A 13,143-nucleotide genomic window follows, 5' to 3' on the forward strand; every position below is an offset into this window, starting at 1 on the left:
GTATACCATGGCCCTGTGATTTCAATCCACTGGTACCTTATTTTAACTTTCCTTACTAAAATCAATGCTGAAGTTACAGACTGTTTCCCTTCTTTCACACCTGCTATTATGCTCAGTGCTCAATAAATATTTCTTCAATTCTTAATTATAATTACTGCTCCTGGATTTTGCCTGCTAGCCTACATTGTACCTGCTCAGTTGACTAACAACAGGGCACCCTTTGAACTTGTTAATTCCCTTTAACACAAATCAACATCTCTTCAGAAATAGAACAACCTAGTATTGGAGATGGAGGCTGTCACCTCGGTAAAGATTAGTTGTTCTGTCTGTACCAGGACAAAAATAGGAAAATTAGTCATGATATGCTGGCTGAATAAGCCTCTGAAATATTGTGAAATTGTTACTCAAATTGACCACTTCCCTGACTGATCAGCTGTGACTCCATGGCACCTAGAAAAGTACTGATACTTAACAGAGTATTTAAACAATGTTGGCTTCATTAATAAACTTCTTTAGTTGTGACTATTAAATACCAAAACAAGAAGTCATTTAGTCAAATGTTATAAGAAATGAGGCAACTAAATGAAAAATCGTCAGTCAAAATGGATATTTATTTGAATCGATTTGTTCTTAGACTGACAAGAATGAGTTTGTCAGTCAAAACAGCTGATTTTCATGTAAACTCAAAGACGATTTAAAAGAGATCACTTCATTAATAGCAAATACCCTTCCAAAATTGTTGACACATTTTCAGAGTAAATATGGGGATTGATACACTTTAGGCTTCATGAAAAGGCATGAAGCTGATTCCACATAGCTGTAGGAATAAAATTTTGTTTTATGAAGTTTTTAAATTTTTCAAAAGGGGGACTGGTGCTGTGGCATAGTAGGTTAACCCACTGCCTGTGGTGCTGGCATCCCATATGGGTGCTGGTTTGTGCCCCAGCTGCCCCTCTTCAGATCCAGCTCTCTGCTTATGGCCTGGGAAAGCAATAGAAGATGAGAAAGACCTGGAAGAAGCTCCTGGCTCCTGGCTTTGAATTGGCCCAGCTCTAGCCATTGCAGCCATTTGGAGAGTGAACCAGCAAATGGAAGACCCCTCTGTCTGTTTCTCCCTCTCTCTGTCTGTAACTTTGCCTCTCAAGCAAATAAATAAAACTTCATTTAAAAAAAAGAAGAAAGAAAGAAAAGAAGCCAGATTTACCATTTGAATTATTTTTGGGATCTGCCTAGCCTTCAGATTCTGACTATTGATAGAGAAATTTTTTTAAGCCAGGAGAGCATGTGAGAATGTACTCAATACTATTCAAGTATATTCTAGAGCAAAAAGCTCTGTGAATGATTCAGCTACAGAATAGAATTTACCAAAGTCAGTGCAGTCCTTTTTTTTTTTTAAAGATTTATTTATTTATTTGAAAGAGTTGCTGAGAGGCAGAAGGAGAGAGAGAGAGAGAGAGAGAGAGAGAGAGAGATCTTCCATCCACTGGTTCACTTCCCAGATGGCTGTAATGGCTGGAGTTGAGCCAATCTGGAGCCAGGAGCCAGGAGCTTCTTTCAGGTCTCTCACGTGGGTGCAGGGGCCCAAGGTCATCTACTACTTTCCTAGGCCATAGCAGAGAGCTGGATTGGAAGTGGAGCAGCCAGGACTTGAACTGGTGCCCATATTGGAGGCAGGTAGAGGCTTTACCCTCTACACCACAGCACCATATCCTTTCTTATTCTTGAAGAAAACATGCCAGTTCTCAAACACAAAATGTGACACATTCTGAAAAATGCCCATTGTATACAAATTGCATTTGTCAAAGGAAAGACACCAAACTTCCACAATTTACTTAGGATTTTCCAAATTCACACCAAACTCAATATTCCATTTGCTATAAAGTCACAAATTACATGCATAAAATCATTCAAAACAAAGTATTTTCTTTAGGCTCCTATGATAGAGTAAGCCAAATGACTTTTGGGGGGGGGGGCGCAGAGTAAGAAGCTGTATTCTTATCCACACTTTATTTAAACACTGCTAAACTCATAAATGTTCTGTTTAATGTGAGAAATGCCACTGGAGGTGAAGACTGGCCTGCCCTTGTCATGCGGAACTGCTGCAGAAAGAGGAAAGACCTAGAGGTTTGGTACAGGGGCCTTCCCTACACTCATACTACCCCCAGCCATGGCTGACCACCAGCCTATTCCTCCCAGCTGCAACAGGAGCTCTCCGGAGACCAGGGTCTACTGAACAGTTAGGTTGGAGGACATTTTCTATTCTCTAGAGTCAAGAATGTGCTTCTTACTGCTGGTGCTGTAGAGTAGTAGGTTAAGCCTCTGCCTGCAGTGCCAGCATCCCATTTGAGCGCTGGTTCAAGTCCTGGCTGCTCCTCTTCTGATCCAGCTCCTTGCTGATGCACCTGGGAAACCAGCGGGGGATGGCCTAAGTGCTTGCGCCCCTATACCCACATGAGAGACCAGGAAGAAGCTTCTGCCTCCTGGCTTCAGTTTGGCCCATCTCTGGCTGTTGCAACCATTTGGGGAGTGAACCAGTGAATAAAAAATTTTCTCTCTCTGTCTCTCTCCTCACTTCTCTCTGTTAAAAAAGAAAAGGGGTCAGCGCCGCGGCTCAATAGGCTAGTCCTCTGCCTTGCGGCGCTGGCACACAGGGTTCTAGTGCCGGTCGGGGCGCCAGATTCTGTCCCGGTTGCCCCTCTTCCAGGCCAGCTCTCTGCTGTGGCCAGGGAGTGCAGTGGAGGATGGCCCAAGTGCTTGGGCCCTGCACCCCATGGGAGACCAGGAGAAGCACCTGGCTCCTGGCTTCGGATCAGCGCGGTGCGCCGGCCGCAGCTCGCTGGCCGCAGCAGCCATTGGAGGGTGAACCAACGGCAAAGGAAGAAAGACCTTTCTCTCTGTCTCTCTCTCTCTCTCACTGTCCACTCTGCCTGTCCAAAAAAAAAAAAAAAAAGAAAGAAAGAAAGAAAGAAATAAAAGGAAAAAAAAAATAAATTGGTTCTTAACAGAAAATGTGCCTTAGATTTTACCCCTGAACACACCTTCGGTAAGGGGGAGACAAGGCTCCCCTGTGTAGGAGCCAATATTTACATTTCTAAGTCTTGTTAGAAATCTGACCTTTTTGGACAAAACAGGAAATGTTATTCATGCTGAAAATGGAAGTTTGCTAAATCTGCAATTTTCCTCACAAAATCTCTCCTGCTTGTCTAAGCCTCCCCCAGGAACAGCTTAAGATATTAAAAATGTGGCCGGCGCCGCGACTCACTAGGCTAATCCTCCGCCTTGCGGTGCCGGCACACCGGGTTCTAGTCCCGGTCGGGGCGCCAGATTCTGTCCCGGTTGCCCCTCTTCCAGGCCAGCTCTCTGCTGTGGCCAGGGAGTGCAGTGGAGGATGGCCCAAGACCTTGGGCCCTGCACCCCATGGGAGACCAGGGGAAGCACCTGGCTCCCGCCATCGGATCAGCGCGGTGCGCCGGCTGCAGCGCACCAGCCGCGGCAGCCATTGGAGGGTGAACCAACGGCAAAAGGAAGACCTTCCTCTCTCTCTCTCTCACTGTCCACTCTGCCTTTCAAAAAAAAAAAAAATGTACTAGTCTGTGCACAATAATTACAGGGAGATGTTGCAAATGTCTAAATCCTCAAAATTTACTATGGGAAATATTTTCCTTATAAAATATAGCATAGTAAATAAAAACTAATGTATTGTTCTCAGGAACACATTGAGAGTTATTGCAAATTAATTTTAAAAAGAGAATAATAAAGGAGATTAAAGCCAATATAGGTTGATGATTGAACTCATTTGCTAACCAGACATTCATCCTCCCTCACACTCAGCCTCCACATAAAGACAAATCACTGCCTTTCACTGTCTTCCAGAACACTGAAGGTGCACAGGATCAGCTGCGAATACTTACAAGAGTGTTAGTCCTAGGAGAGCAGGGGCTGTGTCTCTCTCCCTGTACCTAGCCCCACGGCCTTGCAATCTAATGAATGAATAGATGAATCAGTGTTTAGCCTGTTCCTGGGGTAAAAGTGCTGGGCCCTTTCGACTGCTCTCTAACTGCTCTTTTTCACAAGTGTTTCTCTCACTTTACTTCTAGCAAGCAAGTGGACAGTCAAGCCAGCAGGCATCTTTGTGCACTAAACTAGTAAGCAATAGCATCGTACGCAGAAAATTCACCACTACCTTCAAAACAAGTTTTTCCCAATACAAGCTTAACTAGAAGAAATTCTAACAGCTGTGGGCAGGTATCAGACTCACTGGGAATGCGACGTTGAAGTTGCATTGCAGTTCACCATGCAGTTTATAAGTACCTGCTGTGTTCCAGATGCTTCGGGGACAACTGAGCTCTACGAGAAAGAGAAGAGATTGGAAACGGGTGATATAAATAGTTAGTAAAGAGGTACTTAGCCTCTGTAACAAAAAGAGGCTTCCTAGAGGTGATGGTGCTTGTGCTGAAATATCAGAGCAAAGAAAATGAGAAAATGAAAACGATCATTGGCAGGAGCATTGTGGCGCCGTGGGTGGAGCGACCGCCTGTGATACTGGCATCCCATCTGAGTGGCTGTTTGAATTCGAGCTGCTGCACTTCTGATTCCGCTCCCTGCTAATGCACCTGGGGAAGCAGCAGCAGATGTCCCTCAAGTACTTGGGCCCCTGCCACCCAGGTGGGAGACCCAGATGGAGTTTCAGGTTCCTGACTTTGGCCCAGCGTTGAAGCCATCTGGGGAGTGAATCAGCAGATGGAAGACTCTGTGTGTGTGTGTGTGTGTGTGTGTGTACACTGAAGTGGTCTGTATCACCAGAGCACTGAATGTAAGGGGTAAGGAGGGGATGAGACCTAGAGGAAGCTCTGAGCCAGACTGTAGAGGTCCTATGGGCCCTGCAAAGACTGCAGTGAGCCACTAAAGACTTACTGGTGGGGCTATTTCCACCTACAGGAATCGCCCTGTGGCCCCGGACTTCTCCTCTGACTGCTCCCTTTCTTCATCCTTCACTCCTATGTATTTCTTTTTCTAAAAAAAATGTTATTTTATTGCTTATTGGAAAGGCAGAGAAACAGAGACAGAGACAGTGACAAAAAAAAAAAAAAAGAGCTCTTATCTCCACTGATTCATTCCCCGCAAATACCCACAACTGCTGTGGCTGGACCAGGCTGAAGCCAGGGGCATAAAACTCAATCCATGTCTCCCATATGAGTGACAGGGAACACGGTGCTCATTGGCTGGAAGCTGGAATCAGAAGCTGACAGAGGGGCTGGTGCTGTGACATAGCAGGTAAAGCCACTGCCTGCAGTGCTGGCATCCCATATGGGTGCCAGTTCGAGTCCCAGCTGCTCCACTTACAATCTAGCTCTGTGCTATGGCTTGGGAAAGCAGTAGAAGATGACCCAATCCCTTGGACCCCTGCACCCACATGGGAGACCCAGAAGAAGCTCCTGGCTCCTGGCTTCAGATCGGCGCAGCTCCAGCCATTGCGGCCATTTGGGAAGTGAACTAGTGAATGGAAGACTTTCTCTCTCTGGCTCTACCTTTCAAATAAATAAGTCTAAAAAAAAAAAAAAAAAAAAAAAAAAAAAAGCCAGCTGAGCCATACTGGAACCCATGCTGACATCCCAAGAGGTATCTTTTTTTTTTTTCCTAATCTTCTCTGTATCGTTCCAATTTTAGTATATGTGCTGCCGAAGCAAGCACTCCAAGAGGTATCTTAACTACTGCACCAAACACCCATTCCACCTCTGTGTATTTCTTTTGTGTTCTGGACATCTTCTACTATGCTTTGGGAAGCATTGTGAGCAAAACATTACCAGCTTACAAAATTGAGTCTTTTCCCCCAGAGACTATGGAGAGTGTTACATGGGACAATATCACTTTCACTGCTTATTGTACAGGCTACAATGCCTTGATAAAACCAAGGACATTCAGATGAAAGTGTCAAAGACCTCAAATACCATATTCAACATGGATGCCCAACAGTTGATTAATCCTGCTAAGCTCCAAAGTGGAGAAAAGAGGGAAGCTTGTTTACATTTGGAGACATTTCACTCTTGGAGGACACTGCTTTATTTCACCAATTACTCACTTTTAGATAGTCTGGTGCGTCCTAAATGGTGACTGTGATGACACGTCCTCAGGTGATTATTTTTAGACCTAGGATGGGAGAGGAGAAGGAGAGTGGTGATGACAGAATTTGAAGGCCATAAACTCTATCAAGTCCAGAGTTAACTTCTTCCTCCCATCAATCTCATCTTCTAGTTCTTACTTCTTCACCTACTTCCACCAGTGTTAAAAGGGGCACAAATTGAGGGCTGTTGGGTGGGTGAAAGGCCAGGCTGATTTGAAAATATGCTGGTGCTCTGAAATTCATTCACCAAACTGGTATATCAAAATCCTACCCCGTAACATGATGCAATTTGGAGATAGGGCCTTTAAGGAGGTGATTGAAGCTAAATAAGGTCAAAAGAGTGAAGCCTTAATCCAATAAGGCTGGCTGGGGTCCTTAGAGATCTCTGTCCCACCTCACCCATCCACCTTCTCTTTCTCTCCTGTGACTCCCGGAGCTGAGGGAGTTTGCTGTGGAGCATGTCTTTGTATGGTCCAAGCCACACCTCTGCCAGAGTGTTTTTAGCCTTTCCAGGTAGACAGAGGAGGGTCCCCCCTCTTCTCCATTTGTGTTACCTATGGGGGACACTGTGCTTGTGGGAGTGGACACAGGTGGGACCTCCATCTGAGGGGAGATGCCTGCTGTAGTAGGAATTCAGCCTTTGCCCTCACTCTCCATCCCAATCACCCAGCGGCCTCTCTCCACACAGCTCTGGAAGAACTGTGAGGAATTTTTCAGAAATGGTTCAATGTTGTCATCTGAGTATTTCTTCTTATATTCATATACTCTGGTAGGCCCTCTTTAGAGCCAATGTTATTGAAAATCTCATCTAAGAAATCACTCACTTTGCCCTTTGATGATTTTTCATCTATTTGAAATGCTCCCTTTTCTGTTTCCTTACCAGACTTGCTCCCAGTCTGGTCCATACTGTGCTTCATCATCCAGCAGAGGTAGGCCTCTAGCTCTGATTCACTGTTGTCAATCATCCATGGATGGTCTAGGATCTTGGGCCCTTTTAATTTGCATAAGGTCTTCCTTATGGGGAATTCACTTTTTTTTTTTTAAAGATTATTTATTTATTTATTTGACAGGTAGAGTTACAGACACAGAGAGAGAGACAGAAAGAAAGGTCTTCCTTCTGTTGGTTCACCCCCCAAATGGCCACTACGGCCGGAGCTGTGCCAATATGAAGCCAGGAGCCAGGCGCTTCCTCCTGGTCTCCCATGTGGGTTCAGGGGCCCAAGCACTTGAGCCATCCTCCATTGCCCTCCTGGGCCACAGCAGAGAGCTGGAGCAGAAGTGGACTAGAACCCAGAGCCCATATGGGATGCCAGCGCTGCAGGCGGAGGATTAGCCTAGTGAGCCACAGCACTGAACCCATGGGGAATTCACTTTTGCATTACTTTAGATTCTCTCTGGGGAAGACCTTCATGAAAATGCAGATATCATAAGAATTCTGTCCAGTTAATGCTGCTGATAGGGTCAGGCAACAGTCCAACCATTCTCTGGAGATGCTTCATAACATCTTCATAACATAACAGAATTAAGGCTGAGTGGATCCCCTGTTTTCCTTCCTCTAGAGCTTCAACCTGGGAGTCTAGCGTCAAGGTGTGAGGCCATGCGTCAGGTCTTTCAGTACTCCAGGGAGGCCTCCCAGGTCAGGCTCGCTACTGAAATAGCGAAATCATGGTGCCAATGACACAGCTATACAGTTCTCATCTTCTCCAACTTCTCATCTGCCATATGTATGTTGTAGGTGAGTCTTAGCGCATGAACGTGGCCATCAGAAACTGATCAGTATGGCCAGACAGAAACTTTGGCTTTACCTTCTGGTCTCAGGGTTGCATTCATCTGTGTCAGATCAAAGATATTTTATTTTTTACATATTTTACATTTGTTCTATAGAGACTGCCAAAGCAGCAGTTCACCCAACTTTCAGAAATACCAGGAGGAACCAGCTGGCCACGTGACTATACCTGTGTATGATGTCATTATCAAAGGTCTTTCCTTATCAGCCTCATACATCTAATGTCATGTGAGCCCTTCTTGAATGCCATTCTCACTTGACTCCATGAATAATCCTAGAAGGCTTAGTCACAGAGAGATCACCTGATGGGCTGGGCGAGCAGCCTCCCCTCTGTCATTGTGTGCCACTGCCATCCTTTTCCTCTTCCACCCGACTGCCACTGGAGTTGTCAGAACTCAACTTTTCATATAAGTTTTAAATTTCTATCTAAGAACAGAAAGGAAAGGAGATATAAGTAAGGGACTGTATTTCATTACCCTACGCTGGAGAATGTGCCTAAGTTTCTTCTGTGAGTCTTGGAGAGAGGAGATTATGCTCTTGAGGAAGTGTTCAGATCTTCTTTGTGTAGAGCTGGAGGACATCAGGTTGCTTAAGTGAGTCAAAAGTTTTTTTCTTTTTCTTTTCCTTGCTCCTCGGTGGAGGAGGAATGTAGTAGGTACGTCTGCACTTGTAAACTCTACCAAAAGACACCGTGTGGGCATTTCCCCAACTCCAACTGGATATTATTCCTAACAAAATGGATAAGTGATAAGTAAAACTTGATCAGTATCTTGCTTGTGTCAAATGATGTTTTAAACTATGAGTGATTTGATTTGGGCACACATAACACAGAAGTATCAGAGGGTTCATAGTTTTCTATATCAAACATTCTAGTCCATTCAATAATCCACAGGAACTTCCTGGGCTGTTGATACTGTAGTCGAACATTTCTCCCCTTGCTAAAATTATTTTAAGTCTTTACTTTTACTTTATTTATTTGAAATATATATATACATACATATATATATATATATTCCTATATATTCCTTCTACTGGTTCACTCCCCAAATGGCTACAACAGCCTGGGGTTGGGCAAGATAAAAGCCAGGAGTCAGAAGCTTCCTCCAGGTCTCCTGTGTGGGTGCAGGGGCCTCTACTGCTTTCCCACATGCATTAGCAGATAACTGGATCAGAAATGGAGGAACTGGGACTGGAACTGGTGCCCATATGTCATGTAGGCATTCAAGCTGTGGTTTGAATATACCCACATTGAGTGTACCACAATGCTGGCCCGATAAAATTATTTTTATTTACTGTTTTTTTGTTTTTTGTTTTTTGTTTTTTTTTTTTTTTTTTTTTTTTTTTTGACAGGCAGAGTGGACAGTGAGAGAGAGAGACAGAGAGAAAGGTCTTCCTTTGCCGTTGGTTCACCCTCCAATGGCCGCTGCGGCCAGCGCGTTGCGGCCGGCGCACCGCGCTGATCCGATGGCAGGAGCCAGGAGCCAGGTGCTTTTCCTGGTCTCCCATGGGGTGCAGGGCCCAAGCACTTGGGCCAGCCTCCACTGCACTCCCGGGCCACAGCAGAGGGCTGGCCTGGAAGAGGGGCAACCGGGACAGAATCCGGCGCCCCGACCGGGACTAGAACCCGGTGTGCCGGCGCCGCTAGGCGGAGGATTAGCCTAGTGAGCCGCGGCGCCGGCCTTTTATTTACTGTTTAATTCATATTTAAAATAAAATATTTTGGTGAAATTTTTCCACTTTTTGGATCTTGGTTTCAATCTCACCTTAAGGAAGCATTTATCAAAGTTGAGGTTTAGCTTATTTGAGATTGATATTTGAATGTCGTCTGCTGTAAATTTCATGAGAGTACAGATTATGTTTGCTTTTCCTTAACAATGCATCCCTAGCATCCAGCACAGAGTGCAGCATCTACTAGTTGTTCACTAACAATTAGTGGATTACTATTTTGGCTATAACTGGAGTCCAACAAGTGAATACAGAATCACAAGGATAATTCGGTACCCAGTAGAACACTAGAGATGAATTGGGATCATTTCATTAAACCAGAGTCTATCGTTAGAGGATAAATCAATCCCAGTACCTAGATCCCATACGTCTATTTAAGCAAACCCATGGCTTATCTAAAAACACACCACCCAAATGAGACACCCTTCTCTGACCTACACTAGTGCTTCCCATAAGCATAGTTCTTGAATCAATAGCATCAGTATCACTTGGAGCTACAATAAGCACATAGTACATAAGTAGGCCTCCGCCAGACCTTACGGGGCCAGAAATTCTGGTGGTAGGCTCCATCTTCCTCTTTGAACAAGCTCTCCGGGTGTTTTGGTGGGTGCTAAAGCTTGAGAGGCACTGACATATGCAATTCTCATCACTGTTAACTAATGGAAAGGAAATCAATGAAAATGTGGAGCCCAAGTTTCTTGATGGAACTTTGAAAAGAGAAATGAAGGAAGCAAATGAGTGTTAGAGTCCACACAAATTTTCTTAGCTGTGTTCAACACTTTTCAGCCTACATAGCCTTGGGGTAAACACCCCTATTACATTTCCATGCTTACCAGAATTTTTCTGTTTTTGCAGAATCTCATTCAGAGCCTTGCTTGTCTGTATGTGAAGCACTTAAAACATACCACAAAGGTGGCCTGGGAAAAAGTCCATTATTTAAAGACATTTATTAATCAATCACATTGACACAACTATACTATAAAATGATAATACGTAGTATTTATAGAAGAAAAGTAACATAGTGATTAAAAGAATAGGCTAGATTCAGGCTGCCTGGTTTTAAATTTGCACTCAACCCATTCCAAGTTGTGTGTGATCAAGTTATTTTACCTTTTTGTGACTTGATTTCCTTTTATCTAACAGGAAATTCAGTAGATGTAAAAGGTCTCTCTCTCCCCTCTTTCCCTTTCTCTCTCTGTCTCACTTCAGAGACACACACACAGGGAAGAGAAAAAGAGAGCTTACTATGGTATAGCTGAAAAATTGCTCCAGATTCTGGCAAAGTCTATACATGAAGAAACTTTTAAAAAGCAGAAAAATGTAAAAGATGTAAAAAAAGGTAAAAGATGGGTTTATTTTGGTGAAAAATAACGTTTGAAATGCATATTTAGATTTCTCCTAATATGCGCTTTCCCTGAGCTTTTGAAAAACCCTTCACATGATCTAGCATGAGCTTCAAAGACTCCCATTGCAACCTTAAAAAGAACTGCAAAGAGTTGACTTCATAAAATGTAATCTCTAATACAGCGCTCTTTTGTTTAACAATCTTACTAGAATTTTGTGATCTTATACTGGTACATCTAGAAAATATTTCATCGAGGCTGGCGTTATGGTATATTCCATAAAGCTGCTGCTTGCGGTGATGGCATCCTATATGGGCACCAGTTTGTGGTTTGCGTCTTGGCTGCTCCACTTCCTATCCAGCTCCCTGCTAATGTGCTGGGAAAGCAGTAGACTGGCCCAAGTCCTTGGGATTCTGCATCCACATGGGAGACCCAGATGAGGCGCCTGGCTCCTGGCTTCGAGTTGGCCCAGATCCAGTCATTGTGGCCATTTAGGGAGTGAACCAGCAGATGGAAAATCTCTCTCTCTCTCTCTCTGTAACTCTGTTTTTGAAATAAATAAATAAATCATTAAAAATATTTGATCATTTCTGGGGCCAGCTTTATGGCTCAAGTCCTGGCTGCTCAGCTTCTGATGCATTTCCCTACTAATGCACCTAAGAAAGTAGTAGAGGATGGTCTAAGTACTTGGGCCCTGACACCTATGTGGTAGACCTGGATGGAGTTCCTGGCTCCTGGCTGTGGCCTGGCCCAGCCCCAGCCATTGCAGACATTTGAGGAGTGAACCAGCGGATAGAAAATATCTCCACCCTTCCTCTGCCTGTTCCATTCTTGCTCTGGATTTCAAGTAAATAAAAGCAAATCTTTTTTTAAAAAAATCTTCTCATTTCTTTCAAAAGATTTCTTAATTTAGACTTCATGTTAAAATCTGAGGGTCAGGGGCCAGTGCTATGGTTCAGCTTGTTAATGCCCCGGCCTGCAGCACCGGCATCTCAAATGCATGCTGATTGCAGTCCCAGCTGCCCCACTTCCAAACCAGCATCCCTGCTTTTGTGCCTGGGAAGCAGTAGGAGATGGCCCAAGTCCTTGGGCCCCTGTACCCATGTGGGAGACCAGGAAGAAGCACCTGGCTACTGGCTTTGGATTAGTGCAACTCTGGCCGTTGTGGCCATCTGGGGAGTGAACCAGCAATGAAAGACCTCTCTCTCTGTCTCTACCTCTCTCTGTGACTCTGTCTTTCAAATCAATAAAAAAAAATCTGAGGGTCAGTTTGTAGAGAAGGATGTGGTTAGTAGTCTTTATTTTTAATTTTTTAAAGATTTATTTGTATATCTGAAAGGCAGAGTTAGAGAGAGAAAGAGAGAGAGACAGAGATCTTCCATATGGGTGTCAGGGGCCCAAGCACTTGGTCATCTCCTAAACAGCTCTTTTTTGTTTTCAATACTTGTTTGTGTTTCCTTCTTCAATGTTCTTTAGGCGAGTGAAGGTTGTCTCTGTGTAAAGGAAGAAATAGAACACTATGCTTTAGAAAGTTTCATTGGAGGGATGGGTGTTGTGGCTCTGTAACGCCACTACTTGCTCTCAGAGAACCAGTTCTAGTCCTGAATGCTCCAGTGCTTCACTTCCAACGAAGCCTCCTGCTGTTGCACGCAGGAAGGCAGCACACGGTGGCTCATGTGCTTGGGCCCCTGCCATCCATGGTGGAGATCAAGATAGAGTTCTTTTTTATTGTTTATTTATTTATTTGACAGGTAGAGTTATAGACAGTGAGAGAGAGACAGAGAGAAAGGTCTTGCCTCCATTGGTTCACCCCCCAAAATGGCCACCATGGCCAGCGCTGCACCGATCTGAAACCAGGAGCCAGGTGCTTCTCCTGGTCTCCCATGGGGTGCAGGGCCCAAGCACTTGGGCCATCCTCCACTGCCCTCCGGGGCCACAGCAGAGAGCTGGACTGGAAGAGAAGCAACCAGGACTAGAACCCGGCACCCATATGGGATCCTGGCACTGCAGGTGGAGGAGTAACCAGGTGAGCCGCAAGATAGAATTCTGTGGTTTTAGCTTTATAACAGTCCAGCCCTGGCTTTTGTGGGCACTTGGGGGAGTGAATCAGCATATGGAAGATTTTTCTTTCTCTGCCTTTCAAGTAGATGAAAATAAATATATAAAAG

At 44.5% G+C, this 13,143-nt stretch overlaps 1 pseudogene; it reads right to left on the minus strand.

The window, feature by feature from the left end:
- Window positions 1–5,556: 5,556 nt before the first annotated feature.
- On the minus strand, window positions 5,557–5,691 carry LOC138843612 (U6 spliceosomal RNA; annotated as a pseudogene).
- Between the last annotated feature and the right edge of the window lie 7,452 nt (window positions 5,692–13,143).

The sequence above is a fragment of the Oryctolagus cuniculus genome, chromosome 8 (genome assembly GCF_964237555.1).
Source record: "Oryctolagus cuniculus chromosome 8, mOryCun1.1, whole genome shotgun sequence".
Lineage (NCBI taxonomy): Eukaryota > Metazoa > Chordata > Mammalia > Lagomorpha > Leporidae > Oryctolagus > Oryctolagus cuniculus.